This window comes from Pelophylax lessonae (genome assembly GCF_965119305.1).
Source record: "Pelophylax lessonae genome assembly, chromosome: 6".
Lineage (NCBI taxonomy): Eukaryota > Metazoa > Chordata > Amphibia > Anura > Ranidae > Pelophylax > Pelophylax lessonae.
In genome coordinates, this window is record NC_138773.1 from 205,892,980 (window position 1) to 205,912,671 (window position 19,692).

Here is a 19,692-nt window from a genome sequence, read left to right on the forward strand (position 1 = left end):
CTTACACACGCAATTGTGAAATTAGTAATTAACATTTGTACCTCCATTTTGAGGTCAATTGGGGTCCGTGCTAGGTGATGATAAAGGCTTCTTAGGAAACTGGCATCATAATTGGAAGGGTCAGTAAAGGGATCAATGGCGTCATTCCTCCTCATAGATCTCATGTCATGCATGAATCCAATCATGGCTGTGTCCATTTCTGTCGGGGCCTGCCTTCTTCTTTGTGCCCCTCGAGAGTTTGGTGCTCGAATAGGGCGTACCTGCACAGTAGAGAAATATTTAAAGAACATTTGTCTTTAACAACATTTCACAATGGGGCTTTTGGTTTGTTAAACTTACGGGCACATGCTGTCTTGGCTCTGTACTCAGAGCTTGCGAGGACGATGGTGCCGATGGAACCGATGGAGCTTGTTGGCTCTCATGATCACTTGCTTGATCAGCTATTTCGGCATCAGTCCCTTCTTCCTCCTCCTCTTCTGTGCCTGTAAGGTTGGAGCTGGTGCTGTAATAAATGTTGTAAATTTATTTAGACAATATATTGATAAATGTGGGATAATGTTTGAGTCTCTGATATATTTCTTTAATTTTGGGAAGATCAATGCAGCTTAGTACTCACGGTCTTAAGTCCATTACATTGCGGAGAAATCCTAACATCTCAAAGAAGGGGCTCCGTTTCCTATGACTGGCCCCTGCCCCACTCCTGCTCTCCTCAGCCTCCTCATTGAGCTCCCGTCTATACCGGTCTCTCTGTGACCTCCATCTTGTAATAATTTTTTTACCTAGGAAAAAAACATACAATGAACATAATAAAATGACTGATGTCACTGTAAAGTGGACTACAAGTCTACGCATGCTAATAGTGGAAGAAAAGGTACTCCAACTTCACACTTCAACTATCTGTCTCTATTTGCATACTGAGACTTGTAGTCCACCAAATTGTGACAGATAGGTGGACTACAAGTCTCAGCATGCTAATAGTGGAAGAAAAGGTACTCCAACTTCACACTTCAACTATCTGTCTCTATTTGCATACTGAGACTTGTAGTCCACCAAATTGTGACAGATAGGTGGACTACAAGTCTCAGCATGCTAATAGTGGAAGAAAAGGTACTCCTACTTCACACTTCAACTATCTGTCTCTATTTGCATACTGAGACTTGTAGTCCACCAAATTGTGACAGATAGGTGGACTACAAGTCTCAGCATGCTAATAGTGGAAGAAAAGGTACTCCAACTTCACACTTCAACTATCTGTCTCTATTTGCATACTGAGACTTGTAGTCCACCAAATTGTGACAGATAGGTGGACTACAAGTCTCAGCATGCTAATAGTGGAAGAAAAGGTACTCCAACTTCACACTTCAACTATCTGTCTCTATTTGCATACTGAGACTTGTAGTCCACCAAATTGTGACAGATAGGTGGACTACAAGTCTCAGCATGCTAATAGTGGAAGAAAAGGTACTCCAACTTCACACTTCAACTATCTGTCTCTATTTGCATACTGAGACTTGTAGTCCACCAAATTGTGACAGATAGGTGGACTACAAGTCTCAGCATGCTAATAGTGGAAGAAAAGGTACTCCTACTTCACACTTCAACTATCTGTCTCTATTTGCATACTGAGACTTGTAGTCCACCAAATTGTGACAGATAGGTGGACTAAAAGTCTCAGCATGCTAATAGTGGAAGAAAAGGTACTCCTACTTCACACTTCAACTATCTGTCTCTATTTGCATACTGAGACTTGTAGTCCACCAAATTGTGACAGATAGGTGGACTACAAGTCTCAGCATGCTAATAGTGGAAGAAAAGGTACTCCAACTTCACACTTCAACTATCTGTCTCTATTTGCATACTGAGACTTGTAGTCCACCAAATTGTGACAGATAGGTGGACTACAAGTCTCAGCATGCTAATAGTGGAAGAAAAGGTACTCCTACTTCACACTTCAACTATCTGTCTCTATTTGCATACTGAGACTTGTAGTCCACCAAATTGTGACAGATAGGTGGACTAAAAGTCTCAGCATGCTAATAGTGGAAGAAAAGGTACTCCTACTTCACACTTCAACTATCTGTCTCTATTTGCATACTGAGACTTGTAGTCCACCAAATTGTGACAGATAGGTGGACTACAAGTCTCAGCATGCTAATAGTGGAAGAAAAGGTACTCCAACTTCACACTTCAACTATCTGTCTCTATTTGCATACTGAGACTTGTAGTCCACCAAATTGTGACAGATAGGTGGACTACAAGTCTCAGCATGACAAACCCACCCCCACATCCCCCCAACAGCTATATTACTTACCACGTAGGCGACGTTGCTTGGCATTCATGCTTGGCCAGTTTGGTGTGACTTCCAAGAATATTTCATCCCATAGTCGACTTTTTGTGATTCGGTCACTGTACTCTACACAGTTTTTATCCCATAGCCCTGGTCTGGCATGAACCAGCTGAATAAGGCGTTCGTGGGAGATGTCACGAGCCATTGCAGTGCTGGATGACACAATTTGGAAATAAAGAATGTACTTGCTAAAAGGACTGGGGTGTGGTATGGATGTCACTTCCTGGACACATTGACCACTACCTGGGTCAAAGGGTACATATATACTGTATTTTTGGTGGGGAAAAAAAAAATACATAAAAAACGGATCTGAGCGGAGCGGATGTGAGCGGATGTGATCCGCTGACATCCGTTTTTCATCAGTTCCGTTTAATAAACTGATGAAAAAATAGGGTCTCCTCCGTCCCAAAAAACGCACATTAACGGAACGGACAAAAAACGGATGTCAGCGGATGTACATCCGCTAACGTCCGTTAGCCCATTGACATGCATTATGTCCGTTTTTCATCCGCAAACGGATGCGGTGAAAAACGGACATACGGAACGTCCGTGTGAAAGGACCCTAAGACCCCATTCACACTTGAGCAACTTGGAATCGCGGACAGAAGCACAATTCTGCACCTGATTCCAAACTGTGTTAAAATTGCTGCAAAACGCGCAATGCCAGATTAGGTGGATCACTTACTACTACTACTACTGTTTTGCATTATTGGGCAGAGAGCTATGGGTGGGTGGAGATTTGGCGCTGAATGCATCCTGATCGTCAATAATTTTCATGTTATTCTAAACAAGGGGGCCCCAAGATCCTGCCTCCCCTATGTGAATGGGAATCGGGTACATCGTACCCCTACCCATTTATCACAAAAGTGACGTCAGAAGGGTGCGGTGCCACCAGGTGATGTAACTGGATGGCCCTGCCCCTTGCCTATAAAACAGCTGTCAAAGCTCAAGAGTGTCATACGGCGGGAGGCCTCAGAAGAGGCCGAAGCGTCTTTGAATTGTTTTCTTTTTTTCGGATGCGTCGAGCGTCGTGATTGATATGGATTTACGAGGGACACTATTTTTAAATTTTTATTTTTGAATAAAGAACTTGTCAAAAACTGTCTTTTTTGTACACTTTTTTAGTGAATGGGTAGGGGTACGATATACGTGATACCCATTTACATGGGGGGGGGCGGGATCTGGGAGGGGGGGCTTCCAGATTCTGTTCTGATAAACCCCCCACCGACAGACCCCCACAACCACAGCCCAGGGTTGTCCGGAAGAGGCCCTTGTCCCCAGGCACCCCAAAGCACCCTCCCCATGTTGAAGGCAAGTGGCCCGGTATGGTTCAGGAGGGGGGATGCTCGCTCGCCCCCCCCCTATCCTGGCCTGCCAGGCTGCATGCTTGGATTAGGGTCTGGTATGGATTTTGGCGGGGGGGACCAACGCCGTCTTTTTTTTTTATTTTGGCGTGGAGTTCCCCTTAAAATCTGTACCAGACCCAAAGGGGCTAGTATGGATGTTGGGGGGGACCCCATGCCATTTTTGTTTTTTAATTTTGGCGGGGAGTTCCCTTTAAAATATATACCAGACCCAAAGGGCCTGGTGTCTATTTTGGGGGGGACCCCATGCCATTTTTGTTTTTTTTTCATTTTAGCGGGGAGTTCCCCTTAAAATATATACCAGACACAAAGGGCCTGGTATAGATTTTGGGCGGTACCCCATTCTGTTTCTTTTTTTTATTCTGTCATAGAGTTTCCCTAACTACCTAAATACAGGGCAATTCCACCCCTTCTTGCCTAGACCAATTTTCAGCTTTTAGTGCTCATTAGCATCTATGGGAAATCTTGGTCAGCTTGGCATGACACTGCTCATGAACAATAAGTGTCAGGGACACAAAATGTGGGGAGCACCGAGAGGGGACCTCGGACTACAACATATCTATTCATTTTAAAAGTGAGGTATGGCCTGTACACCACACTGACTGCACTAAACTAACTCAACACACTATCCACTAACTACCTGCCTAACCTCTATTATCACACACTATACATGGCTGGAGTGTCAAAAGCAGCCTTATATAGTGTGGGGTGTGGGCTTAGCCCCAGAGGCATGATTGGCTAAAGTCACCCCTACTCCAATCTTCTCACTCTGTTGGAAAGGGCCTCTGACTTGGAAAGAGAGTATGTTTCTGATCCATCCCCTGCTAACTATCGACAATGGAAACATACTAAACAGGAATATGCTTTAACTCTTATGACTAAAAGACAGAAAAAAATACTCAGCACAACATGTTTTTGAACAGGGGGATAAAAATTGGAAACTGCTGGCCTTCCTGGCTAAACTGACTCATGAACCACTTATCATCCCTAGAATAGTGGATAGTGCGGGTGATTTATGGCCTATCGAATGGTATTTAGCCTATAAAGAATTTGTCCTTCTTCATTTGCTTTCTCTTTATAAGTACATTGTAGTGGAGCAAACTCTCCCTGAGTCAATGTGAGAAGCTCTAGTCCCCAAGCCTACAAAAAATTCCCAATCTTGTGAGTCCTACCACCCTATATCCTCAATTAACACAGATCTTAAGATCCTATTTAACGTATTTGCCACCAGATTGAACTCAGTAGTTTCCCTTTTGATTAAATCTAAACAAACTATACTTATATTAATTTACAGAGGCTGTTCACTAACCTGCAGGTTCCCAATTGCTCAACTTCCCCTAGAGTGCTTAAGGCCCTAGACACCCGTAAAGCTTTTGACTCTATTGAATGCCCATATCTCTTTCAGGTGCTACAGGTTTGGTGACACTTAAATTTGCTGCATAAAAATTTTATACACGCTCCCTCAAGCGCGTATAAGGGTCAATGTCTGTATATCTGCTCCCTTTTTCATCCAGACGGGCACTAGACAGGGATGTGTATTGTTGCCCCTTTTGTTCGCAATCACGATTGAGCCCCTGGCAGAACTTCTTTGGTTTTCCCTCTGATTAAAGGGATTCAAAATGGCTCTCTGGAAGAAAGGGATCATTATATGCAGACAATATGTTATTGTATATTTCAGACCCGCTGCACAGTGTAAGTATTGCTCTGGAACTTATCAACCAGTTTGGGGGCGCTACTCTGGGTTCAAGGTCAATTGGACGAAATCTTGTATATTTCCTATTGATGAAGACCTACCTCTCCAGTTATCCCAGTCTTGCCCATTACAAATTACCCACAAATTCAGATATTTTGGTGTTTATCCAGCTTCCATTGGCAAAGTATTTTGATAACAATGTTCTCCCCTGCATCTCCTCCTTTTTTACCCAAACTAGTCACTAAATTAACCTACCTCTCACCCTGTTGGGTTGCGTAAACTTTAAAATAGTTTAGATACCAAAATTCTTTAAATTCTTGCTAATTCCCTAGTATGTTTCCAAACACCACTTCTAGGAAATTGACTAAATTCTCGCTACCATCCTTTGGCACCCTAAGGTACCCAACATTTTCTTTGGAGGTTTAGCAGCTTCCTGCCATGGGGGGGTCTGGGCGACATTATAATAGAGACGCACTCTATTATTATGCCGCCCAGTTAGTTTATATCTACTGGTGGCTTTTCCCACAGCAGAGCAGCGCAGTCACTGTGGCCAAATTGGCGGTGATCTCCTCATCTGGGACTTTAAATAATCCTATTTACAGACATACTTAATACTACCAGTTGATGACATCACCAAGTGACCCCCACCCCCTTATGAACTTTTGATGGCGGAGCTGTCAGATGCTGGGAACCTTCGTCGGATGCAGATTTATTTTTTCTTTTCTTTTCAAGTCAGCAGCCAGCGTTCATCGTGGTTGACATTGGATCTACTTCGGGAGACATTTAGCTATTTTTTTTATTTATTTAATAAAGGATTTGTCAGAAACTGTTGTTGTGCTTTTACTCACTTTTCACACTTTTTGGTGAATGAGTAGATTTATTATGTACCACATACTCATTCACATGCGGAGGGATGAGATCATGCTCTGATAAGGGTCTGGTATGGATTTTTGGAGGGACCAAAATGGTTTTACAAAAAAATGTTGGCGTGAGATTCAAAAATATATAAAAACTATCAGCGCAATCCAAATTAGTGATGTAAACACAACAACAAATTAAACCACTGTGCGTGAAATGAATAGTGCAAAAGTGTCAACCATCAACGTGTAAAAAGAAATATCCGGCAGCATACACCAATCGTGTTCACAAATCACAATAAACTCATTAACATACAAAAAACGTGATGCGCCAGAATTACACAGAAATAACTTTTAAAGTGATGATATTGTATATATTAGTAAAATAAATCGAGTCCATAAGGCACTCAACAGTGCTCGTGCTCAAATACAATAAAATGTGCGTGAAGTGTCCAAGTGTCCAAATAAAGGATCCAATCTTGTGGACAATAAGTGGAAAATAAACACCAATCAGTGAAATCCCTCCACCAGATGAATTAGCCTCTCACCTCCATGTAGGACCCAAACGGGCCAGCAAGTACATATATAAGGGTGTTAGGCTCCTGGAAATGACCTCCCAGCTTTTCACCTCCGGGAATCACGGGACATATCATTGAAAAAAATGGCAAAATCTAGTGCTCTCTGCTAGTGAATCCAATAGGCTTTATTGAAATGAATTATAGTCAACTCACATTTCCGGGGCACTGAGCCGTGCTTGCTGATATGGCAAAACAGTAGTGTGTATCTCCGGAGAGATGGTCGGCGTCGGGCACGCAAGCTCCGCCCCCCTATACGCGTTACGTCGTGCCTAGGGCTCCAATGACTTCCTCGGTAGGACCCCTACAGAGCAAGTCATTGGAGCCCTGAGCTCGACGTAACGCGTATAGGGGGGCGGAGCTTGCGTGCCCGACGCCGACCATCTCTCCGGAGATACACACTACTGTTTTGCCATATCAGCAGGCACGGCTCAGTGCCCCGGAAATGTGAGTTGACTATAATTCATTTTAATAAAGCCTATTGGATTCACTAGCAGAGAGCACTAGATTTTGCCATTTTTTTCAATTATATGTCCCGTGATTCCCGGAGGTGAAAAGCTGGGAGGTCATTTCCAGGAGCCTAACAGCCTTATATATGTACTTGCTGGCCCGTTTTGGTCCTACATGGAGGTGAGAGGCTAATTCATCTGGCGTGAGATTCCCCTTAAAATCCATACCAGACTCGAAGGGCCTGGTATAGATTTGGGGGGGGGGGGGCGCCAGCTGTTTTTTTTTTCTGGATTTTTATTTGCTGGCAATTCAGTTTACTTTCAGTTGGGAAGCACACTGACAACTGATGAGCCATCAGTTGTTAAGAACGCGGCGGGCAGCTTCCCAGCCAGCTCATTATCAACTAGCTATTTACACAGAATTCCCATCAGTTGATCATTTTTGGATTGATCGAATAGGAATTGATTAAAAAATGTGAAATTAATTTAAAAATGAACTCTTAATGACTGCCCACCGCAGGTTTACTGCGGCAGGCAGCCCCTCCTGCGTGAACCGACGTAGCTCTACGTCGGTCGCGCGCCTTCAGTTCTACGTCGGGGGATAGCCTGAAGAAGTCCCGTGATAGCGTGACGTAATGCGTAGGGCAGACACAGCACCATAATTGGCGTTACAGGACACGGAAGAAATGTCCCGCGGCACACAAGCAGATAACAGTGATTGTAAACTGTGAGTTGTTATATTTTTTTCTTCAAATAAATATTTGGCATTACTACACTATAATGGCCCCATTATTTTGAGATAAGAGGAGGCACCGGAGTACAAGGCAAAGCTATACCCCGGAAAGGAGGAAATATACTAACACCCCCCACACTTGATTAAGCAGATCTAGGAGAAGAGAGGATAGATGATCTGGCTTTGTATAGATCTAAAAGCGCATTTCCTACAGTATTAAGGTGAGCAGGTAGCACACCTAGAAGTGATGAGCACTGAAGAGCACTTTATTTCACAAGGTGTAAAGGTGGAAGGAAGTCAATCTTAATTCACAGAAGAGGAAGATTGGATTTTTTGTCATATTTATATTGGACACTTGAGCACAATATATTATTTATTTATTTATTCATATTTGATTGATCCCATTGATATAATATATAAAAGGAGAATCAAGACACGTTAATGATTTGCACAGTGCACTTTACTGTATCACTATTGTCACCTTTAATTAATTGTATATAATACACATCCACCATAAGCACTTTAATATTGATTTAAGAAATATATCAACATATGTATATATTTATTTATTTTGGATGATATCATATGATTTTACATCTATATGGCACAGATACAATTGAATACATGTTTATTTTTCTAATTAACAAGTTTTTATACTTCAGACTATTGGTTTAGAGTATTACACTTTTTTTTATATTTATTCATATATAATTACACTATTAGACACTTTACTACAACAATCACCCCTGAAGTGCGGTACTCCCCCCCATCTATCCTCATTTAACTGTGCGGTCACCAGTAATAGTATGAGCAGCATCAAGGGTAGAATTATTTAAGAATCTCCCAAGACAGCGCAAGAATCACACCCATATAAATAAAATTAGTAACATAATGAATCTATCCGAAACTAAACAAATGTTTCGGTTCTGGACATGTCTAATGCTGATGAAGTTTTTGCAGAATTCCCCTTTACTTTTAAAAACAAAAATGGCATTAAGCACCTGACATAAAGTCCTATCTCATGTGCCTGTGTGGGTTTAAAATTGGTTCCTTCCTTGTTGCAGCTCTGTTCACTTTGACACCAAGGAATCTGAGGCTCTTCATCACATGTCTTCATCACATGTCTTGCTTAGTGCTTCTGGGACGCTCTAGCACCACCTGTCTTTGCAGTCAATCCGCAATCAGCTCGGCTTGTAAATTGCATGTCTTCCTGTGCTCTTTGCCAATTTGTTGGATTTGTTCCCTGGGTGTATGCTCACTTGCTAAACTACTGAGCTTCTGGATTTTTGGACTGCCTGATTTTAGGACCTGAGGATTCTGCATTCTTCTGCCAGTCTGTGTATAACCTCTTCCTGTCTTCCACCATGCCTTTGGATTCTGATTTTGTGCCTTGCTATCAAGACTTGTTAGAGACATGGTCTGCCTGACTATGCTTGTGCCTCAACCCTCAGCCAAAGCTCCACTTTGGACCAAACATTACAGGTACCCTACATCCTACACTGCCATGGATGCTAAACTGCTGCAGAAAATCCATGCCACTTTCTCCCACAGGTCCCCCTCCTTACACAACACATTATAATTATTATTATACAGGATTTATATAGCACCAACAGTATGCACAACAGTATGCACAGCACTTTACAATATGAGGGCAGACAAAACAGTTACAATAAAATTCAATACAGGAGGAATTAGAGGGCCCTGCTCCTTAGAGCTCCCAATCGAGAAGAGAGGGTCAAGTGAAACAAAAGGTAATAACTGTGGGGGATAAGCTGATGAAGAAAATTAAAATACAGTTGTAAGGTGGGGGTAGGATAGGAGGGGGGGGGGAGGCAGCGTCTGCTGTTTATCTCCACACCAGGGCCACGCTACCATTCGACTGGTTAAGGTGAGATGAATAATGACTGTAAGTGTCCTCTTTATATTTAGTCTTTGAACTTTGTTACCGTCTCTTTATATATTAGATATTAGCATGGGACAACGGAAAAGCTTCCGGACCCAGTACTGACATAAATCGTCCATCTTAACTATTCCGTCTGGCCAAAATACCTTCCAGTCTTTGGTTTTTCCACATGCTCCCTGGTTGTGGATAACGACACACTGTTTTACATATACTTCTATGGTATGAATATTATTTGGTATTCGATATACAACTCTCGAATATCACTTTTATTCCCTTTCCTCTTTCTCTTCTCCACTTTTTTCTTTTCCATTTTTTCTCCCTTTCTTCCCCTCCCTCCCCCCTCCTTTTTCCTCCTTCCTTCCTTTCCTTTCTTTCCTGTCAGATCACTTCTTGGTAGAGGCCGAAATGCTGAGAGGGCTTCCCTTGCAGCTCGGTGCGAATCACCCCTGGAAGTGGGACAGGAGGTGACGCGTCCCAAGGAGCACTGGATGCTTGTGGAGTGCAGGTAAAGGTTCACAAGGATAACCTGGAACAACTTGCAGGGCCTCCAGAGAATCAAGCAATGTGCAGGTAAAAGCCAGGCCGAGGGTCATACACAGGTATCAGTCCAAACAGGTCGCCAAGACAAGGGAATTGAGCAGAAGCAAGTCCGTTGAGCAAGCCGGGATCGGTACACTGGAAGTCAGGCAGAGGACAAGAGAGCAAGGATGGTCACACAAGCCGAGGGTCAAACACTGGAGCAGGATCGAAGGGTCAGACGAAGCCGTGGGTCAAAGCCAGGAGAGAGAGCAGACAGGTCAGAAACAAGCTGGGTCAAACTGGAATCCAGGAAGTAGCAATGCACAGGAAACAGGAAGAGCTGAAGACAATCCAGCAATCAGATGGGCTGAGCAGAGTCCTTTTATAGGCCAGTGAATTAGTCTATGGCCTGAGTCCATTGCAGCCATGGGAAGTACTGGCAAATTTGCCAGTTGCAGCACAGCCATTTCACTGACAATGAGTCTATGGCCTGAGTCCATTGCGGCCATTGGAAGTACTGGCGGAGTTGCCAGTTGCAGCATGGCCGTTTCTCTGACAGTGCCCCCCCCCAAGGGGCAGCCTCCGGATGCCCAACCGGGCCAATCTTTCCGGGAATCTCCTGTGGAATTCCTGTACCAGCCTGGGGGCATGCAGGTTACTAGCGGGTTCCCAGGAATTGTCTTCAGTGGGGTAACCTTTCCATTTAATAAGATACTGTATGAGCTCACCCCTTCTTCGACAATCCAGAATGGTTTCCACTTCATATTCAGGTTCACCCTCCACTGAAACTGGAGGTGGAGGCAATTCTTCCCTCCCTGGGAAAGGGCTAGAAATTGCAGGCTTTAGCAGGGAAACATGGAATACAGGATGGATCTTGTATGAATTAGGTAAAGCCAGTTCAAAAGCCACAGGGTTTATCATCCTTGTGATTCTAAAAGGCCCAATAAACCTTGGTCCCAACTTTTTAGAAGGGCAAGATAGTCGTAGGTTGTTTGAGGAGAGCCACACCTTATCCCCGACCTTATACATAGGATTTTCCTTTTTCTTGCGGTCATAAAATTTCTTGTACTCCTGTTGGGCTTTGGATATGGAGTCCTGTAGCACCCGGTAGTTATCCCTGATAGCCATTATCCGGTCTTGCACTGCAGGAACTGATGTTTCTGAGAAAGCACTGGGCAAAAAAGAAGGATGGAACCCGTAATTCACCCAGAACGGGGTCTGGTTGGTTGCAGAATGCAGGGCGTTATTATACGCGAATTCCGCGCACGGAAGTAAAGAGACCCAGTTATCTTGGGAGCAAGTGCAAAAGCAACGTAGGTATTGTTCAAGGGTCTGGTTGGTCCTTTCCGTTTGACCATTACTCTGCGGGTGGTAGGCTGATGATAGGCATATCTTAATGGACAAGGATTTGCAAAGCTCTTTCCAGAATTTGGAAGTGAATTGGACGCCTCTGTCCGATACTATACTGTCCGGGAGACCGTGTAGCCTGACCACTTCTTTAATAAACATGTTAGCTGTTTCCACGGCAGAAGGTGTGCCAATCATAGGCAAAAAGTGCGCCATCTTCGAGAGATGGTCCACCACCACCAGGACAGTAGTGAAACCTTCTGAAGGTGGTAATTCCACTATAAAATCCATAGAAAGTTGCTTCCAGGGCTGTTCCGGGATGGGCAATGGCCTTAACAGGCCCCAGGACTTGGTCTTAGCCCCCTTGTTACGCTGACACGTAATACAAGAACCCACATAGGATTTACAGTCCCGAACTAAATTGGGCCACCAAAAGTGGCGCTGAATGAGTTCACATGTCTTCCTGACCCCGAAGTGCCCGGCAAGCTTGTGATCATGCAAAGTCTTTAGGACCTGTAGTCTGATCTGTGAAGGAACAAAAATCCTTTCTTGGAACCACAAGAATCCCCCGCGTTTTTCCAAGGAAGAGGTCCCAGGCTCGAGACATTGAACTGAGGCATGCTTAATTGCTGATTGCAGATCCGTTTGAATAAGCAAAAAATTTTGAGCCGAGAGGATGGTGTTAGGTTCGGCTGTGTTTGGGGTATCTGGAAACATTCTGGACAAGGCGTCTGCTTTTCCGTTCTTGGACCCTGGCCTGTAAGTAAGATGAAAATTAAACCGGGAAAAGAACAAGGCCCATCGAGCTTGACGGGGTCTCAGGCGTCTTGCTGTCCTGAGGTATTCCAGGTTTTTGTGGTCTGTGAATATTAAAATGGGATGAGTAGCCCCTTCAAGCAAGTATCTCCACTCTTCCAAGGCACATTTGATGGCCAAGAGTTCCCGATCCCCTACGTCATAGTTTCTCTCCGGAGGTGTCATCTTCCGGGAAAAGAAAGCCACAGGGTGCAGAAGAGTCTTCGGGCCTTGTCTTTGAGATAAGATTGCTCCAGTGGCTATTTCTGAAGCATCCACTTCAAGCACATAAGGTAGGGTTGGATCAGGATGCTGGAGAATAGGTGCTGAGGTGAACAACGTCTTCAGTTTGTCAAAGGCCGTTTGAGCTTCCTGTGACCAATGGAAACGGACCTGTTGGCGGGTCAATTGGGTAATGGGGGAGATAATCATAGAGAACCCCTTCACGAACCTCCGATAGAAGTTAGCAAACCCCACAAAGCGTTGAACTCCTTTCTTATCACAGGGGGCTGGCCAATCGAGAATTGACTGCACTTTCTGTGGATCCATGGAAATGCCGTTTGTTGAGATAATGAGACCCAGGAATTGAATGGAGTCTTTCTCAAATTCGCATTTCTCTGGTTTCACATAAAGTCCGTGTTTCCTTAAAGTAAATAGTACCTTTTTAACATGGGTCCGGTGGAGTTCCAGAGTGGAGGAAAAAATGAGTATGTCATCTAGGTAGACAATCAGAAAGAGATCCAGGAATTCCCGAAAAATGTCATTAACTAGATGTTGGAAGGTAGCAGGGGCGTTACACAGCCCGAAAGGCATGACCAGATATTCAAAATGGCCAAACCGCGTTCTGAACGCCGTCTTCCACTCATCTCCTTTCCTAATGCGAACAAGGTTGTAAGCTCCACGGAGATCCAATTTGGTAAAGATCCGAGCTGCCCGGAAACGTTGAAACAGTTCTGGGATAAGAGGTAGAGGATACCGGTTTTTAATAGTAATTTTATTAAGCTCCCGGTAATCTACACAAGGTCTTAGTGTGCCATCCTTTTTTTCAACAAAGAATATCCCGGCCCCTGCTGGTGAGGAGGAGGGGCGGATAAAACCCTTTTCCAAATTTTCGTTAATATAAATCCGGAGGGTTTCCAGCTCCTTCTCAGATAACGGGAATATTCTTCCGAAAGGAATCTCGGCTCCAGGCAGAAGTTCTACAGGGCAATCATAAGGCCTGTGAGGAGGCAGAGCTTCAGCCTTTTTTTTATCAAATACGTCCATGAATTCCTCATAAACTGCGGGGACATTTTCCGGGAGATCATGTACTGGTTGGACGGCCAGGCAAGCAGCAGAAGTATCAGATCCAGGTAGGAAACAATGGTTCAGGCAGTAATTAGACGTGAAGGAGATCCTTCTCTTAACCCAATCAATCTGTGGGTTGTGGGCCTGTAGCCAGGGAAGTCCTAAAATAATGGGAAACATTGGTGAGGAAAGGACGTCAAATCGTAGGAATTCCTGGTGAAGAGAATCTGTCGTGGTGAAGATGGGGCACGTCTCTTCAGTAACAGGCCCGGAACTGGGCAAAGAACCATCAGCCAGAAGAATATGGAGTCGCTGTTCCTTAGCTTGCATGGGGACACACAGTCTTTGAGCTAAAGAACGGTCCAGAAAGCAACTACATGCCCCGGAATCAACGATCGCCAGAAGCCGAATCTTCTTTTCTGCTACCTGTAGGGAGACAGGGAGAATAAGATGAGTAGGGGATGACCCAGCGACTTGACAGTTCAGCAGAGGTCGTGAATAGGACTTACTGGGTCTCACAGGACAATTGCGTAGGAAGTGGCCAGATTCCCCACAATAAAGGCAGAGGTTAGCTTGACGGCGACGTTGTCTTTCCTCGGGGGTCAATGCAGAACGGATTAGACCAATTTGCATGGGTTCTCCTTCTGATCCCCCGGAGACAGAAGGCCCAGGATGGGGTGAAGCAGCAAGTGGGACTTTCGGGAGTACCCAGGTAGGTCGGGCCCCTTGAAGGCGCTCTGAGCGTCTCTCCCGCAGGCGCCTGTCCAGTTGGATTGCCAGTGAGATTAGACCTTCCAAAGACGTAGGGGTTTCTACCCGAGCTAACTCATCCTTAAGGGCTTCAGACAATCCATGACGGTACTGGTACTTGAGTGCTGGCTCATTCCAGTCTGTATCCGCGGCCCATCTGCGGAAGTCAATGGTATAGTCCTCTACAGGACGTTTATTTTGTTGTAAGGCATGTAGGGCTGATTCAGCCGTAACAGTCCGTTGGGGGTCCTCATATAACTGGGCCATGGCCTGGAAGAAGGAGTCTACAGAGTTCAATGAGGGGCTCTTTTGCTCAAGGAGGTTATGGGCCCAGGTCTGGGGTTCTTCTGACAACAGAGAAATTATGAATCCTACTTTGACGGTCTCTGAAGAGAAGGTTCTGGGCTGAAGGGCTAAATACAAGAGACATGCATTCTTAAAGGATCTGAACCTTCTCCGTTCCCCACGGAAGCGTTCGGGTGTAGGTACCCTGGGTTCAGGTGGGAAAACCATGGCTGCCTGCGCAGGGCCGGCTGGTCCTTGCTGAGTGGAGGTGCCCCCGGAGCTAGCGGGCGGTTGATTGGGGTCGGAAGGAGAGGGTGCGCCAGCTAGGTTCAACACTCGACCCTCTAGTTGAAAATAACCGTCCTGCAGTCTCTGGACCGCCTGTGTTAAAGAGGAGACTTGCTGACAAAGAGCCTCGAGCTGGGAAGCACCTCTGTCGGCCTCTGACATGGCTGGATTGTACTGTCAGATCACTTCTTGGTAGAGGCCGAAATGCTGAGAGGGCTTCCCTTGCAGCTCGGTGCGAATCACCCCTGGAAGTGGGACAGGAGGTGACGCGTCCCAAGGAGCACTGGATGCTTGTGGAGTGCAGGTAAAGGTTCACAAGGATAACCTGGAACAACTTGCAGGGCCTCCAGAGAATCAAGCAATGTGCAGGTAAAAGCCAGGCCGAGGGTCATACACAGGTATCAGTCCAAACAGGTCGCCAAGACAAGGGAATTGAGCAGAAGCAAGTCCGTTGAGCAAGCCGGGATCGGTACACTGGAAGTCAGGCAGAGGACAAGAGAGCAAGGATGGTCACACAAGCCGAGGGTCAAACACTGGAGCAGGATCGAAGGGTCAGACGAAGCCGTGGGTCAAAGCCAGGAGAGAGAGCAGACAGGTCAGAAACAAGCTGGGTCAAACTGGAATCCAGGAAGTAGCAATGCACAGGAAACAGGAAGAGCTGAAGACAATCCAGCAATCAGATGGGCTGAGCAGAGTCCTTTTATAGGCCAGTGAATTAGTCTATGGCCTGAGTCCATTGCAGCCATGGGAAGTACTGGCAAATTTGCCAGTTGCAGCACAGCCATTTCACTGACAATGAGTCTATGGCCTGAGTCCATTGCGGCCATTGGAAGTACTGGCGGAGTTGCCAGTTGCAGCATGGCCGTTTCTCTGACATTTCCCTTCTCCGCCATTCCTCCTTCTTCTCCCCTCCCCCCTCCTTTTTCCTCCTTCCTTCCTTTCCTTTCTTTCACTTCTCCTCCATTCCTCCTTCTTCCCCCCTCCCTCCCCTCCTTCCCCCCCCTTCCCCCCTCTTTCCACCCTCCCCTTCCTCCCCCCCTTTTTTCTTCCCTTTCTCTATGTTCTACTATGTCCCATTTTCTGTTCTCTTTATTTTTTCCTCTAGTAATTATCCAAATTTGTAAGATAATATCCTTCTAAATTTCCTGCTATCCTTTCACACCGGTGTATTATGATAAACGTCTCACATGCTCAACGGTGAGAGGCTTTGGTGGCTCGGCTGGAGGGGCTTGATCCATGGTGATTATTGGCTTCAGGTGAGGTCACCCCTCCCCAAATATGATACATGTATATTAATGTATATATATTTTCTTGTTTTATTGACATTATTTATACTCTGTTATCACCACTAGAACATGCATATTTTCTAAATCCTCCTGAAGAAGGGGTTTATACCGTGAAACATGTTGAGGGATATACGCCTGGATTTCTGTATTCTTTTGCTGGGATGACTATTTTTGATATGTATATGTATTTAATATTTTTTCTGTGATTTTAATATGTTTTGAACAAATTTGTTAAAGATATTTCTTTACATGTTATAACAATTCTATGGTACCCTAAAAATCCCCCTCACTCCCTATCCCCTTTCCCCTATTCCTCTCGGACCTCCTTGGGGAGGATTGGTCCTTGCTCCCTGTTCCCCTCATTAGTTTATTTATTTTGGATGTTGGTACTGTTCAATAATAGCATACCTCAGGTTTACCGTAATTAAAAATTCCCTTAATATTGTGAATACGTTTATCTGCTACAAATTAATTATCTAATTTAAAATTTCCATTTCCCAGCTTTGTATTTTTATTCTCTTTTAGGTCAAATATGTTCTTGAAATGTACTGACATCTATCTTCTGAATTCTTTCACTGTATCTAATTGTTTACCTACAAGATTCCCACTGCTGTTCCTAGACTTATTTTACAAGCAGCATTCTTGTCTGACAATATAAATCTTTTCTAATTTTTCTTGCGAGCTTCCAGACCTATTTTCTCAACTTGTCACTTTGCTCTGTCACAAACTAATCAATCTTTCCCAGAGTTTCCTCAACAATCTCTTCAACAGGATCCTTTTAGAGCTTATAATAGCTGGTATAACACCTGTGAACAACACTGTTAGAATCGTGCAGCTTTGGGGCAGAGGTCTTTACAATCAATGCTGGATTTATCATCTAAATTGAAACAACCATTACTTTTTGTACTATGTCAAAGCCAAACTCCAGGTACTACAAGAAGAAAAAAAAAGAACTTATCTTAGCAGCAAAGTAAATATTACACCATATGCTTCACCTCTCTCTAAATATTATATATATATATATAAGAAATATATACTTCGCTACAATGTGAAGTAGTGAGTGTACAGCTTGTATAACAGTGTACATTTGCTGTCCCCTCAAAATAACTCAACACACAGCCATTAATGTCTAAACCGCTGGCAGCAAAAGTGAGTACACCCCTAAGTTAAAAATGTAAAGTTCAACATGATACCTCATGGCAAAGAACTCTCTGAGGATCTGAAAAAAAGAATTGTTGCTCTACATAAAAATTACCTATGCTATAAGAAGGTTGCCAAGACCCTGAAACTGAGCTGCAGCACGGTGGCCAAGACCATACAGCGGTTTCACAGGACAGGTATCATTTAGAACAGGCCTCGCCATGGTCGACCAAAGATGTTGAGTGCACGTGCTCAGCATCATATACAGAGGTTGTTTTAGGCAAATAGACGTATAAGTGCTGCTAGCATTGATGCAGAGGTTGAAGGGGTGCGGGTCAGCCTGTCAGTGCTTAGACCATATGCCGCACACTGCATCAAATTGGTCTGCATGGCTGTTGTCTCTAGAAGGAAGCCTCTTCTAAAGTTGATGCACAAGAAAGCCCACAAACAGTTTGCTGAAGACAAGCAGACTAAGGACATGGATTACTGGAACCATGTCCTGTGGTCTGATGAGACCAAGATAAACCTATTTGGCATCCTCAAATGGAAGGTGGAGGAGCGCAAGATCTCTCACGTCCACCAGCTCAGTGATGTCATCATGAAGGGGTGGAAGAGGACTCCAGTGGCAATCTGTGAAGCTCTGGGGAACTCCATGCCCAAGAGGGTTAAGGCAGTTCTGGAAAATAATGGAAAATAATGGTGGCCACACAAAATATTGACACTTTGGGCTAAATTTAGACATTTTAACTTAGGGGTGTACTCACTTTTCTTGCCAGCAGTTTAGATATTATTTCTCTGTGTTGTTTTATTTTGAGGGGACAGCAAATTTACAAGCTGTACACTTACTACTTTACATTGTAGCAAAGTGCCATTTCTTCAGTGTTGCCACATGAAAAGATATAAAATATTTACAATAATGTGAGGGGTGTACTCACTTTTGTGAGATATTGTATATATATATATATATATATATATATATATATATATATATATTAGAGAGAGGTGAAGAATAGGGTGTAATATTTACTTTGCTGCTAAGATAGTTTTTTTTGTTTGTAGTACCTGAACACATATTAAAAAGAAAATGAGCCCGGGTGTGCAGCAAAGCTTGAAGTACATGCAGTACAGTCCAAAAAGAAAGAGTGGCACTCACGGGTTTTGAGAGGTGAACGCACAGTGAAGATTTTATTTTAACATTTTCAAAAAGGCACAAGCTCTTCTTCAACAAGCTCAGGTTCTCAGTATATACACTCACCGGTCACTTTATTAGGTACACCTGTTCACTTGCTTGGTAACACAAATTGCTAATCAGCCAATCACATGGCAGCAGCTCAATGCATTTAGTCATATAGATGTGCTGACGACGACTTGCTGAAGTTCAAACCAAGCATCAGAATGGGGAAGAAAGGGGATTTACAGTAAGTAACTTCAAACGTGGCATGATGAGCTGGAGTTTTTCAAAATTTCTGATCTTCTGAGATTTTCACTTACAACTATCTCCTGGGTTTACAGAGAATGGTCTGAAAAAGAGAAAATATCCAGTGAGCCGCAGTTGTGTGGACAAAAATGCCTTGTTGATGTCAGAGGTTAGAGGAGAATGGGTAGACTGGTTTGAGATGATAGAAAGGCAACAGTAACTCAAATAACCACTTGTTACAACCAAGGTATGCAGAATGCCATCTCTGAATGCAACACATCAAACCTTGAAGCAGATGGGCTACAGCAGCAGAAGACCACCCCGGGTACCACTCTGTCAGCTAAGAACAGAAAACTGAGGCTGCAATTTGCACAGGCTCACCGAAATTGGACAATAGAAGATTGGAAAAACATTGCTTGGCCTGATGAGTCTCAATTTCAGCTACTTGGGTTCAGAATTTGGTGTAAATAACATGGAAGCATGGATCCATCCTGCCTTACATCAATGGGTCAGGCTGTTGTTGATGTAATAGTGTGGGGGATTTTTTCTTGGCACACTTTGGGCACCTTAGTACCAATTCACCATCATTTAAATGCCATGGCCTACTTGAGTATTGTTGCTGACCATATCCATCGCTTTATGGCAACAGTGTACCCA